Source organism: Triticum urartu, chromosome 2, assembly GCF_003073215.2.
Source record: "Triticum urartu cultivar G1812 chromosome 2, Tu2.1, whole genome shotgun sequence".
Lineage (NCBI taxonomy): Eukaryota > Viridiplantae > Streptophyta > Magnoliopsida > Poales > Poaceae > Triticum > Triticum urartu.
In genome coordinates, this window is record NC_053023.1 from 170,584,988 (window position 1) to 170,597,990 (window position 13,003).

The 13,003-nt window shown below is 48.1% G+C and overlaps 1 long non-coding RNA gene across 1 annotated transcript; it reads left to right on the forward strand.

Moving 5' to 3' along the window:
* Positions 1 to 9,755: 9,755 nt before the first annotated feature.
* Positions 9,756 to 11,370, forward strand: LOC125541350. The gene is made up of 2 exons (XR_007297494.1): positions 9,756 to 10,410; positions 10,527 to 11,370. It is a non-coding gene; the product is annotated as an uncharacterized LOC125541350 (long non-coding RNA).
* The last annotated feature ends 1,633 nt before the right edge of the window (positions 11,371 to 13,003 follow it).

The following is a 13,003-nucleotide window of genomic DNA, read 5'->3' on the forward strand; positions in this document are numbered from 1 at the left end:
CGCAGTCGGATTCGTCACGTTTTTCTAAGCAACTTTCATGTACAAAGTATTTCCATCTGAGATATCATTTATTTACATTAGTTTTCCAAGTTCTAATTTATTTTCTAAAATTCCTGGCTTATTTTAAATTTGAAATTAAAAACAGAATATACTCTTGTGCCTATGAGGTACTGGATGAGCGGCACGTCCACTGGAGGTCCTGGGAGGGCGCGACGCGGTCAGTAGCGCCTTCGGCGATGAGCGGGGCGTCCATGGAGCCGGCCAGCGGACGCGGCGCTCGAGCGGTGCAGAGGCGGGCGAGCAGCGGTAGCAGGGGTGGTGGTAGCGAGCAGGAGTAGCAGCAAGGCAGTGCGGTAGCAACGAGCATGCGGGCGCAGCCAGGAGCGGGTGTGGGCGCGAGGCTGGTGCCAACAAGGGCGAGCGGGGGCGCGAGGGGGCGCTGATGGGCGTGGTCATCGCGCGGCAAGCGCGAGCGCACGCGGAGAGGGATCGGGCCCACCTGTCTCCTAGGTGGTCACAACCTGACTTGTCGCTCCGCCATAAAGTAACACTCGAGGGCCGTCGGGAACCCAGGCCCAGCACTACCTGGGTGGAACCACCTGTCCTTTTAGCCCCCACATCGGAATCACTTGCGGGTACTCTACGAGCCGACCTGACTTTAGTCACATCATGTAACCTATATTGTATGTATGTATGTATGTATGTATGTATGTATGTATGTATGTATGTATGTATGTATGTATGTATGTACCCGTGATCACCTCCCGAAGTGATCACGGCCCAATAGTATAGCATGGTAGACGGACAAGAGTGTAGGGCCACTGATGTTATACTAGAAACCTATACTAAGCTTTTAGGATTGCAGGTAAAGGTATCAACAGTAGTAACAAGGACAGGCTATGCAACAGAATAGGATCAAACCAATGAAACAGTAACACTACTCTAATGCAAGTAGTAGAGGGAAAGAGTAGGCGATATCGGGATGACCAAGGGGGGTTTGCTTGCTTGGTTGCTCCGGCAAAGAGGGGTCGTCGTCGATGTAGTCGATCACAGGGGTCTCAGCAGCGGCGTCAGTCTCAAAGTCTACTGGAGAGAAGATGGGGTAGAAACAATGAATAAAATGCAAACAGATGCATGACGATGCATGACATGACGATAAGCGGTGCTAGGTGTGCCCTAACGCAGTACTAGGTGTTACTAGCGAAAGGGGGCGGACATCCGGGAAAGTATCCCCGGTGTTTGGCATTTTTGGACAGACGAACTGGAGGGGGACGGTTGCATGTTTGGTATGCTAGGGACGTGTGGTAGATGAACAGACTGCGCAGTCGGATTCGTCACATTTTTCTAAGCAACTTTCATGTACAAAGTATTTCCATATGAGATATCGTTTATTTTACATTAGTTTTCAAAGTTCTAATTTATTTTCTAAAATTCCTGGATTATTTTAAATTCGAAATTAAAAACAGAATATACTCTTGTGCCTATGAGGTACTGGACGAGTGGCACGTCCACTAGAGGTCCTGGGAGGGCGCGGCGTGGTCAGTAGCGCCTTCAGCGACGAGCGGGGCGGCCACGGAGCCGGCCAGCAGACGCGGCGCTCGAGCGGTGCAGAGGCGGGTGAGCAGCGGTAGCAGGGGTGGTGGTAGCGAGCAGGAGCAGCAGTAAGGCAGTGCGGTAGCAACGAGCATGCGGGGCGCAGCCAGGAGCGGGTGTGGGCGCGAGGCTGGTGCCAACAAGGGCGAGCGGGGGCGCGAGGGGGCGCTGACGGGCGTGGTCGTCGTGCGGCGATTGCGAGCGCGTGCGGAGAGGGATCAGGCCCACCTGTCTCCTAGGTGGTCACAACCTGACTTGTCGCTCCGCCATAAAGTAACACTCGGGGGCCGTCGGGAACCCAGGCCCAGCACTACTTGGGTGGAACCACCTGTCCTTTCAGCCCCCACATCGGAATCACTTGTGGGTACTCTACGAGCCGACCCGACTTTAGTCACATCATGTAACCTGTATTGTATGTATGTATGTATGTATGTATGTATGTATGTATGTATGTATGTATGTATGTACCCGTGATCACCTCCCGAAGTGATCACGGCCCAATAGTATAGCATGACAGACGGACAAGAGTGTAGGGCCACTGATGTTATACTAGCAACCTATACTAAGCTTTTAGGATTGCAGGTAAAGGTATCAACAGTAGTAACAAGGACAGGCTATGCAGCAGAATAGGATCAAACCAATGAAACAGTAACACTACTCTAATGCAAGTAGTAGAGGGAAAGAGTAGGCGATATTGGGATGACCAAGAGGGGTTTGCTTGCTTGGTTGCTCTGGCAAGGAGGGGTCGTCGTCGATGTAGTCGATCACAGGGGTCTCGGTAGCGGCGTCAGTCTCAAAGTCTACTGGAGAGAAGAGGGGGAAGAAATAATGAAAAAAAATGCAAACAGATGCATGATGATGCATGACATGACGATAAGCGGTGCTAGGTGTGCCCTAACGCAGTACTAGGTGTTACTAGCGAAGGGGGCGGACATCCGGGAAAGTATCCCCGGTGTTTGGCATTTTTCGATAGATGAACTGGAGGGGGACGGTTTCATGTTTGCTATGCTAGGGACGTGTGGTAGACGAACAAACTGCGCAGTCGGATTCATCACGTTTTTCTAAGAAACTTTCATGTACAAAGTATTTCCATCCGAGATACCGTTTATTTTACATTAGTTTTGAAAGTTCTAATTTATTTTATAAAATTCCTGGATTATTTTAAATTCGAAATTAAAAACAGAATATTCTCTTGTGGCTATGAGGTGCTGGATGAGGGGCACGCCCACTGGAGGTGCTGGGAGGGTGCGGCGCGATCAGTAACGCCTTCGGCGACCAGCGGGGCGGCCATGGAGTCGGCCAGCAGACGCGGCGCTCGAGCGGTGCAGAGGCGGGCGAGCAGCGGTAGTAGGAGCAAGGTAGTGCGGTAGCAACGAGCATGCGGGGCGCAGCCAGGAGCTGGTGTGGGCGCGAGGCTAGTGCCAACAGGGACGAGCGGGGGCGCGAGGGGGTGCTGACGGGCGTGGTCGTCGCGCGGCGAGCGCGAGCACGGGTGGAGAGGGAGCGGGGCCATGGCAAGTGGCGTCGGCGTCGTGCCCCCGATCTCCATCCGGATCGGGGGAGGGAAAGAGCGAGGCGTGGGGGAGTGGGGATGGACTGGGCTAGGGTTTCCGAGCGAGGTGGGGTTAAGGGGAGCGAGGAGGAGCCGGCAGGGCTAGCCTGGTCGACTGAGCCGACTGGGCCAAGAGGCCCAGTGGGGAAGGGGGCCTTTTGTCTTCTTTTTCTTTTAGTTTTTATTTTTCTTTAGTTTATTGTCTTTTTCTGTTTTCTGTTTATATTCTAATAAACTTAGTTTTATAAAATACCATAGTAGCACCTAAAATAGTGTTTCAAAACATTCCACTGCCACAAATAATTTGGCACATTAATTAATTAGCTTGTGTTCATTTACTATTTTAAAAGCATTTAAATAATTGATTTAGCCTGTGTTTTATTCATTTTATAGTATTTAAACAATTCATAAAAGTGTGGTTTCTCCACCATAATTACCTATGCATTATTTGGCACAACCCGAACATTTTATTTTTATTATTTGAAAACCTTTACCATTTGACTTGCTTTTGAATTTGGATTTGAATCGGTTTTAAATCAACACGATTTTATCAACAGTAACCGAGGTGACATGGCATCATTAGCAGAGGTTCACTATAGATTAATTATGTGGGCGTCACAACAAATGAAAATGGCAGATGAAATCCGGCCATATGCAATCCTTAAGACGGTATATGAAGTGTCCCACCTTGTTGTTGGCAACCGAAAAACGAAACACACAAGGTTGTAGTTCAACCACTTCGAAACCAGTACTAATTCCACACTACAAAAAAAGACACATCCGTGACATTTGGGCCGAACGGTTTTTTTTCCTGTCATGCTTATGACACTTCTATGACGATAATTGTGACAAACCCCTGTATCATCATTGATGTGGTGGGCTCCTACTTCTATGAAAAAAAATCATGATAGAAAATGGGCTTTTCGTCCTGGGCGGGCCGGATACGCAGCTCCATGACATTCTTTGGGCCGTCCATGATGGAAAAAACCATGGTAGAAGCAAGGGCGAGGAAAATATCGGGGAGTTCCCGGTTACGGTGGGTGGTCGGGGGTCGAGCGATGCACGTTTCTCTCATACACGTACGCGTGTGTGTGCGAGGCGTTGCGCTCTAACTGAACCCGAGCGAGGCGCTGGGCTCTAACCGAACCCGAGCGATTGCACTAGCTACGTTACTGAACCCCTATCGATCCCTTGCTATTAACCGAACCCGAGTGATTCCTTCGCTACTGCTGCTAACTGAAGTCTATCGATGCTGCCTCTGGATGAACAGTGAGCGTTTGGGGGGGGGGTGGAGGAATAGTTCCCGGTGGGGGGTTGGATGAATTGGACCCCGTGGTAGTAGAGACCGTTGCCGTTGGATGAACAGGACCTCGATCGAGCCGGTTGATGGTGGATGAGCATGGCCCCATGGAGGGTTGGATGAACGGGACCCCATGGAGGGTTGGATGAACAGGACCCCGTGGAGGGCTAGTTGAACAGTAGCCCATGGAGGGGTGGTTGAACAGTAGCCGGTGGAGAGGGCTGGTTGAATAGTAGCCGGTGGAGGAGTCGTGGAGGTTGGATGAACAGGAGCCCGCGGATGAACAGTTGTAGGTGGAGGCTGGAGGAGGTCGACGGTGGAGGAACAGTAGCCCATGGAGGCTGGAGGAGGTCAACGGTGGAGATGAACAGTATCCCGTGGAGTCCCGTTTTGCGGTACGCCACACCCCTCCCAATGAACAGGACCCCCGTTTCGACCCTAGTGCTCCAACACAAGTTTGTTTCCTCTGTTTTGCGGTACGCCACACCCCTCCCGACAGGACCCCGTTTCGACCGTAGGAGGTCCAAGAGAAGTTCGTTTCCTCCGTTTTGCGGTACGCCAGACCCCTCCTGATGAACAGGATCCTGTTTCGACCGTGGCCGGTCGAACACAAGGTCGTTTCCTTCGTTCTGTGGTACGCCAGGCCTCGTTTTGATCGGCTGTTCCGTCCAAGCCGGTTGGCTCCCGATGAACATGACGTATTCTGTTGCCTCCCGATGAACACGACACATTCTGTTGCCTCCCCATGAACACGACGACACAGTTTCTCCGTTCCGACCTAGCCATATACACGAGCCATGGCCATACGTATGCGCAAGTAGGCATTTGAGATCCTCCCCGTATGTACATATGTTGCCGTATTTACTTTCTTGCACCCTGGCTGTACATATGTGTACATGCTATGTGCGTGCCTCTACTACGACACGTGCACGCCTATACTATGACACGTGCCCTTCCTTACACGACCACAGTTCATTGTCGCAGCCTGCAGATAGACCGATCGTATGTGCGTACACGTTCGCGACCAGAATGACAACGCTACATATGCTTCGACCAGGTGGGTCCCGACTGTCAGGCACTTCCTTGCATGCAAAGATGTAGCTGGTGGGTCCCAGCAGTCAGGGGGCGAATCATTTTTTTGCCCGTAATATGGACGCACTTCCTTGCATGTGAAGATGTAGATGGTGGGTCCTAGCAGTCAGGGGCGAATCATTTTTTTCGCGAAATACGGTGGCTTGTCCGGTGGGTCCCTGTTGTCAGGTGGAGGAATCATTATTTTCCGCGTAATAAGGAGGCACTTCCTTGTTGCGGTCGTGGACCCAGATGTCAGCCTCTCCACGTACAGTACTGTTCCGATGGAAGTCATTCCTTGACCACGTTGACCACGCCGCGCCGAGAGCACCAGGGCGGTGGACGACGGCAAGGCCTAGGAAGGGGACGACGCGGAGCCAGGGAAGACGCAGCAGTGGAAGCCCATGCGGAGAGGAGTACGAGGGTTCACTGGTTCAGCTGCGTTGTGAGGCTGCCGTCACCACAGAATAACAGGGGGTGTGGGTGAGTAGAGGGATGGCCTGGCCAGCTGTGGGAGTAGTAGGGGGCGGTGAGGCCTCCGCGGCAGCACATCCGGCCACGGGAGGCAGGAGCAGGCGGCACGACCGGCGCTGCTTTGGGCGGCTGGAGCAAGAAGACTAGAGGTTGAGGAAGCACTACGGCCGTTGGGTGGACATCATACGGTCACTGGAGCTAGAATCATTCATATTGACTAAGTTGACAAAGCCCTCCGTCTGCATCAACTTAGTAGGCCCACAAGTCAGCCTCCCATATGGTGGGTCCTAGCTAGCAGGGAAAGTATTCATTTTTTTGTGCATAATAAGGATGCACTTCCTTGCGTGCGAAGATATAGCTGGTGGGTCCGAGCTGTCAGCGGCGGGAACATTTTCTTCGCGAAATGCAAAGGCCCTTCCGGTGGGTCCAAGATGTCAGGTGGAGGAATCATTATTTTGCGTGTAATAAGGAGGCATTTTCTTGTGTGCGATCATGGACCCAGCTGTCAGCCTCTCCACGTGCAGTCCAATTCCGATAGATGTCGTTCGTTGACCACATTGACCACGCCGCGCCGAGAGCACTAGGGCGGTGGACGACGGCGAGGCCTACGAAGGGAACGACACGGAGCCGGGGAAGACACGGCAGTGGTTGCCCACGCGGTGGGGAGTACGAGGGTTGACTGGTTCGGCTGCCGTCGTCGGAAAATAACATGAGGTGTGGGTGAGTAGAGGGATAGCCAGGCCATGGATGCGAGTATGGTGGGGCCATGAGGCCTGCCCAGCAGCACATCTGGCCACGGGAGGCGGGAGCAGGCGGTTCCGCCGACGCTGGTTTGGGCGGCTGGAGCTAGAAGATCAGAGACTGAAGAAGCAGGATTGTCGTTAGATTGACATCTAACGGTTTGACGCTGGTAGAGTCAATTGTTGACTAAGTTTCTTTTTTTGAGAAACCTTGTGTATGAATGAACTTAGTAGGCCCACAATTCAGCCTCCAAATCCGTGGCAGACAACATAGAACCCATTTGCTATTTTTTTAATAATCCGCAGTCCATTTGCTAATTCTTAAGTAATTTATTACAACCCATTTTCTGCCCAGGACCACGGTCAAAAATTTCAACCTTATTTTGCATATTTCGATGGAGTCCGAACTGTTGTAATCCCGAAATGATAAACATTTTTAAGAACTTATTGATTTGCCAAAAAATCATTCTATTTTTGTAAGAAAACAAGATGTGGGGCAATTGAGTTGGTTTAAGGAAAAACCAGTGGTAAAAAAATCAGCGCTGGGAGGGAAAATAACAACAAAAATAAGGATGTAATATGAAAAGGGAACTTTATGTATTTTCAATATAATGATATGTGTATATGAACTAGTAAAACTATAGATAGAGATTAGAAAACGGAAGTAGGACATGGCGTTTCGAGAGGAAAAAAGAACTGGGCTGTGTGTTTGATTCAGTAAAAAAACTACCTGCGGATGTTGTAAGACAAAATATAACTAACGCCGGTGGGCCAGAGGCCAATAGATACATGCTGGATCTTTCTGTCCCGTTGTTGTCATGGAGTGGGCCTGTTAAAAACAAAACCAAGCCTCGGCAGTCTACATCCCAGTTGAAACTTGCTCGACCTGAAAAAATAATATACCTGCTCAACAAATGAGAGAATTCTGCAAGTACAGACTGATAACTGGGTCGCAGCAGGTATATTGTTTTTTCATCCTGATAATAAGTGCATGCACTTGTTTCGAAAAATTTGGAGAACTGGGAATTCGAACGGCAGGTGCTTATGCTACCCATCAAATAAAAATCAGGTGCCTGAAAATTCATTTCCAAATAAATGATTCAGCTTTATATCCATGTCGACTCTCGGCATGATGGTTGGAAGCAAATGCCAAGTTCATACCGAAAGATCGTTAACAATAATACCAACTTGCAGACGACAAGGTAGTATAAGTACCAATACCAAACTAACTTATAATCTTTTTAGTCCTGGCCCTACTGTTTGTCTTGTAGAAAATCTTGCAGAGGACCATCTCCCGCTCCTTCTCTTGCTCCAGGTCCCTGAGGTGGTAATGGTGCATCACCCAGTTGGTCCTCTGCTGGTCGAAGTTCTTGTTGGTGTGCAGCACCAAAACCTTTTTGCTGCCCATCTGCCGGGCGTTGACCATCACCGGGAAGGTATTGTTGGTCTTGTGCCACATCGCGTGCATGCCGCACTCCAACTGTATCTTACAACGCGTCCACGTGCCCCTTTTGAACGCCCTGGAATTTGCACTGGAAGAAATGCTTGCTTAGGCCACTCAGTGTGATACCTGCAGTATTGTCGAATACATGTTTTAGTGTACGTAGTTGGTATTTTCATAACATCTTTGGCATGTTGCAGTCACTTGTTTCACTTTTTATTAAGTGTTAAATTGTAATTGTTTCACTAGGTCTGCGTCTAAAAAGAAAAATAGAGCTATAAACAAAGGAATATGTTTGTGCAAGTAGACGGCCGATCGGTGTCTTACCTGGAAGTTTCTCAGGATGGGTGTAGCATATGCCGTGCTCGCTGTCGATGGTTGGTATGAACAAATCGATGAGAGGGTGAGATCTCATGTTGTCAGCACTCACTTTGGACTCAAGGTGCTCGATCAGCTCTTGATCCGTGGGATCGAACTTGACGCCAGCCGGCAGCACCGGCCAATCCTTCTTAGAGTTACATCGGTTAATTCCAGTTATATGGTACTCAATGTATGATCAATCGACTGTTTTAAGTGAATGATGAAAGATTTCGACAGATAAGTGGTAGTACTCCAAATCTGAAGTCCATAATACCCTAACATGCCGCCGGGATTCTTGTGTCACCTCACGTGCAGCGTGTTGTCACGTCAATTCAATGTGAGGACATGATGAATAATTTGACCGACGTATACTAATACTGCTACTGTACTATTTACTAGTCGTATTTAGTGTCACATTTTAACCATAGGTTTAACTAACAAAATGTCAATGCATGTCACCGAAAATTATTCCATTGGAAATTATGTTCAAACTAGTAAGGTACACCTGCATTGCACACATGAGATTTGGTAACCAAATTATGAAGAAATACCACACTATAGCATGTAAGCTTTGAGTCATATATGCATGATGTAGATGTTCGTTTAATTCTTATAGTTCATCTCATCCAAAAATCAATTAGTTTTATAAAAAAATATTTTAAGATTCATGGAATTGTGCATTGTAATGCATAAAATAAAAAAACAAAAAGTGACAATTCATTTAGAAAAAAAGTTTGGGAAATTAAGATATGAAAGATTCTATAGAACAAAGAAGAAGTGCTTGTTTTTTGAGGTTTGTGCATTATGCTTAAGTTCAACCATGGAGTTTTCTAGATTGTACATATGGAAGAGTCTGGTGGAATGTAGATGATATCCAAGGGCTAGTAGTGCTTGGATTTGCCATCTCTGTACCGTCGGATTGGCTTCATCCAACGACCAACTTTCAAAGTTATTCGCATACTATATAGGGGTATAGATACGAATAAAACGATATAATTTTTTGTGACATGCATTAACATTTAGTTAGTGAAATTTATGATCAAAATTTGACACAAATTATGAAGGGGAGCAATAAACCAGGAGGGAGGTAGTAGTATGAGTAGCGTAATATACGGTATAGAGGACTAGTACAAATTTATAAATGGAGTGACAAGTTATAGGCTATGCGACAGACTTTTAGGCTACATGAGTAGTACGAAATATATTTCCCATTGAACAACACTTTCACAACACATTTGAAGCCTAATTGATATATATATATCAAATGAGTCTATTCTAACAACACCTTAAGACCTTATTCTAACGACACCGACCTTATTCTGCTAACACCGTCGACCCGGCCCTCCCTCCTACCTTCTTCCTCCCCCGCACCTACCCCCACCTCCCCTCCAGGTTCCATTGCCGGCCTCCCTCCCCGCGACCCATCCCCACCCCCGCTCCCACCTGCGCCGCCGGACCCCGCCCCCACCACGCGCCATCCCCACCACGCACCGCAGGAGCCCCGACACGCCGCACGCCGCCCGAGCCTCGCCCCGCTCCGCGCTGCTGGAGCCCCCTCCCCCCAATCGCCATGCGCCGCCGTGCCCAGCCATCCCTGCCCAACCACGCACCACCGGGAGCCCCGCCCCTCTCCTCACCTTCTTTTGTGGATATCCGACATGGGATCCAGCGGGCTACCCTGGCCTCTTCCTCTCCGACATCCGCTGACATCCGCGGGCCAGTACCACACCAGCGAGAAGCTCAGCCAGATCCTCCTCTGGCTCCGTCGTCGTGCCTCCGTCGTCAGATCGGGAGCTCAGCCACCCCGCGCCATCAACACTATACTGCCTCCTCCCGCGCGTGCAGTGCACATCCTGCCACGCAGCAGTCAACGACGGTGGTGCTGGTCCCCCATCCCCTAGTCCCGATGCCGGCGACCCTGTCTTCGGCGGGGACGAAGCCCGTACAGTTCAAAAAAACATTTTTGCTAATTTTTGGGGGATTTTGGATGTGCAGGAAACTGCTGCAGTGCAGAGTGTGTTTTTGGTGCACCCTGACGACGACCCATCCTCCCCGACCTCTCCCATGTCTCTTCGATGGTGAGGTCAAGATGCTCTCCCGGCGTGGTGGCCGCCACGGCTTCCCCTCCTTCTGATCCGGCTGCCAAGGCCTCCGCCATCTATTCCGCTACTTCTCGCAGCTGTGGCTGACGAGGAGGACGGTGCCTGTGGTGGCATGCTCCTCCTTATCCCCCCAATGGCCTGTAACGAGCTCCCTCCTCCAACTGTTGCAGTTCCTTTGATTTTTTGTTGAAGCTAACTGAATTTTGTTTTGTAGTGCACTGTTGAAATGAAAAAAATTGTACGTACAAGTTTCTTGGCGCGGCGTCGGGCAGTTTGGTAGGGAGCGGCGTGCAGTTTGCTTGCATGGACGGGAGCTTCCTGATCCTGCTCCGACCCATCTTCTTCCCCCTAGTGCACTGCAGTTGTTCATCATTTTCATCTCGTGGTGTGCCGTTTGCAAAGATCGTGGCCGTGCAGCTCGTCTTCAGTGTTTTGCGGTTCTGTGCATGGGGCGGTGCGGTTCTTTTTTTGGCATGCAAAATTGCAAAAATTGTAGTGTGGTTGGGCGCCCTGCCGAGGTGCAGTTTGTCCACGGGTGCTTGTTTTGGTGTTTCAAGGAAAAAGTATCGATGATTCGGTTGCTGTTCTGTTAAAACACACCGAAACTTTGTTGGCGTAGCTTCAAAAAAGAGAGTATCAAAAGTATAACGAACTCCCTGTGTCTCGTTGGCATAGCTTCAAAAACGTGCAAAGAATACTTTTGTCCAGTGATGATGCAGTTTGTTGTGTATGTTGGAGTAGTTCGCTTCTTTTACAAGTTAACTCTTTTTTGTTTTTGTTTAAGTTTGGTCCAGTGCAGTTCAATTGGTATGTTAGAGAGGTTCATTTTCATGAAAAAAGGGTTATTGCAGCCGATTGATGCAGCCCACTACACCCATGTTTGTCATTTGTTGGAAACATAATTTGTTGTGCACTCGATAACGAAGGACAGGAGAGCATCACTTTCCCTTTAAAAAGAAGTTTATTTTGTTGTTTGAGAAAATGCAGAGAGGAAATGAGAGTAAAGAGATGTGGATGAATTCTTGTGTGTAATGTGTAGCGTGCAAACAAACAATGCAGTCCACTCGCCTCGTCCCCGCTTCATTTTTAAACCAAAAATAGATATATGGAGTGCACTACGGGAAAATCAAAAGTTTGTAGAGAAAAAGAAAAAGAAAAATGCAGTGCACTCCGGTCTTTAAAAAAGTCCGCTCCGAAGGACTTTGTAGTATACTCATGAATTTTTTACGTTCGACAAAAGAAATCATGAAGTGCACTTGCTCGTCCGATGCAGCGCACTCTACCTCGTTTGGGTAAGTTTACGTCCCATAAAAAGTAATCATGCAGTGCACTTGTCTGTCCGATGAAGTGTGGTTTTTAGTCTGAAGCAGTGCACTCCACCTCGTTTAGAAAAATTTACGTCCCACAAAAAAGAAATCATGCAGTGCACTTGTCTGTTCAATGAAGTGTGTTTTTTAGTCTAAATAAGTGCGGTTTCCTGTCTGATGCAGTACGACCCGTTTATGATAGTCCCGAGGTTCACTTTTCATAGTATTGCGGTTCACCAAACACTTGATATGAAGTGCACTCCACCTCGTTTAGGAAGATTTACTTCCCATAAAAAAGAAATCATGCAGTGCACTTGTTTGTCCGATGAAGTATAGTTTTTAGTCTAAAAGAAGTGTGGTTTTCCGTCTGATGCAGTACATACAACGATTTTGATGTCATGAAAAAATAGAGTGTTCACATTTTGTTAAAATCAAAATTGCTTCTAAACCGTAAGGAATCGGAGAGAGTGTTCTATATGAAAAAGTTGCGCCTCATCGATATCTTTCCAACGACGTATAATTTGAATCATTTCAACTAGCGGTTTGTATAAAATTCGTGAAAAACAACCGCTACCTCTCGTCGCCAGCCGCACAATTTTTAAAATTAACTAAAAACCGTAAGGAATATCAAAAACATTTAAACATATGAAAGTTGTGCCTCGTCTGTAGCTTTCCAACGGCGTATCATACGCCTCATTTCGACAAACGGTTAGAAAACTGGAGCGAAAACAGTACCTAAAACTTTAAAAAAATTGAAAAACAGAATTCTGCGATTTAGTAATTTCGAAACTGCTCTTAAACCGTAACGAATTAGAGAAAATAATATATATGAAAAAGATGCGCCTCGGCGATATCTTTCCAACGGTGTATCATTTGCTTCGTTCCGATGAGTGGTTTAGAAGAAATCGCAAAAAACGCTCGCTGTCACTCGTCATGGGCCGCACCATTTTCAAAACTGCTCTTAAACCATGTGGAATCTCAAAAAGTGTTCAACATGTCCAAGTTGCGCCTAATCCATAGCTTTTCAGCGGTATATTACACGCCTCATTTCGATAAACGGTTA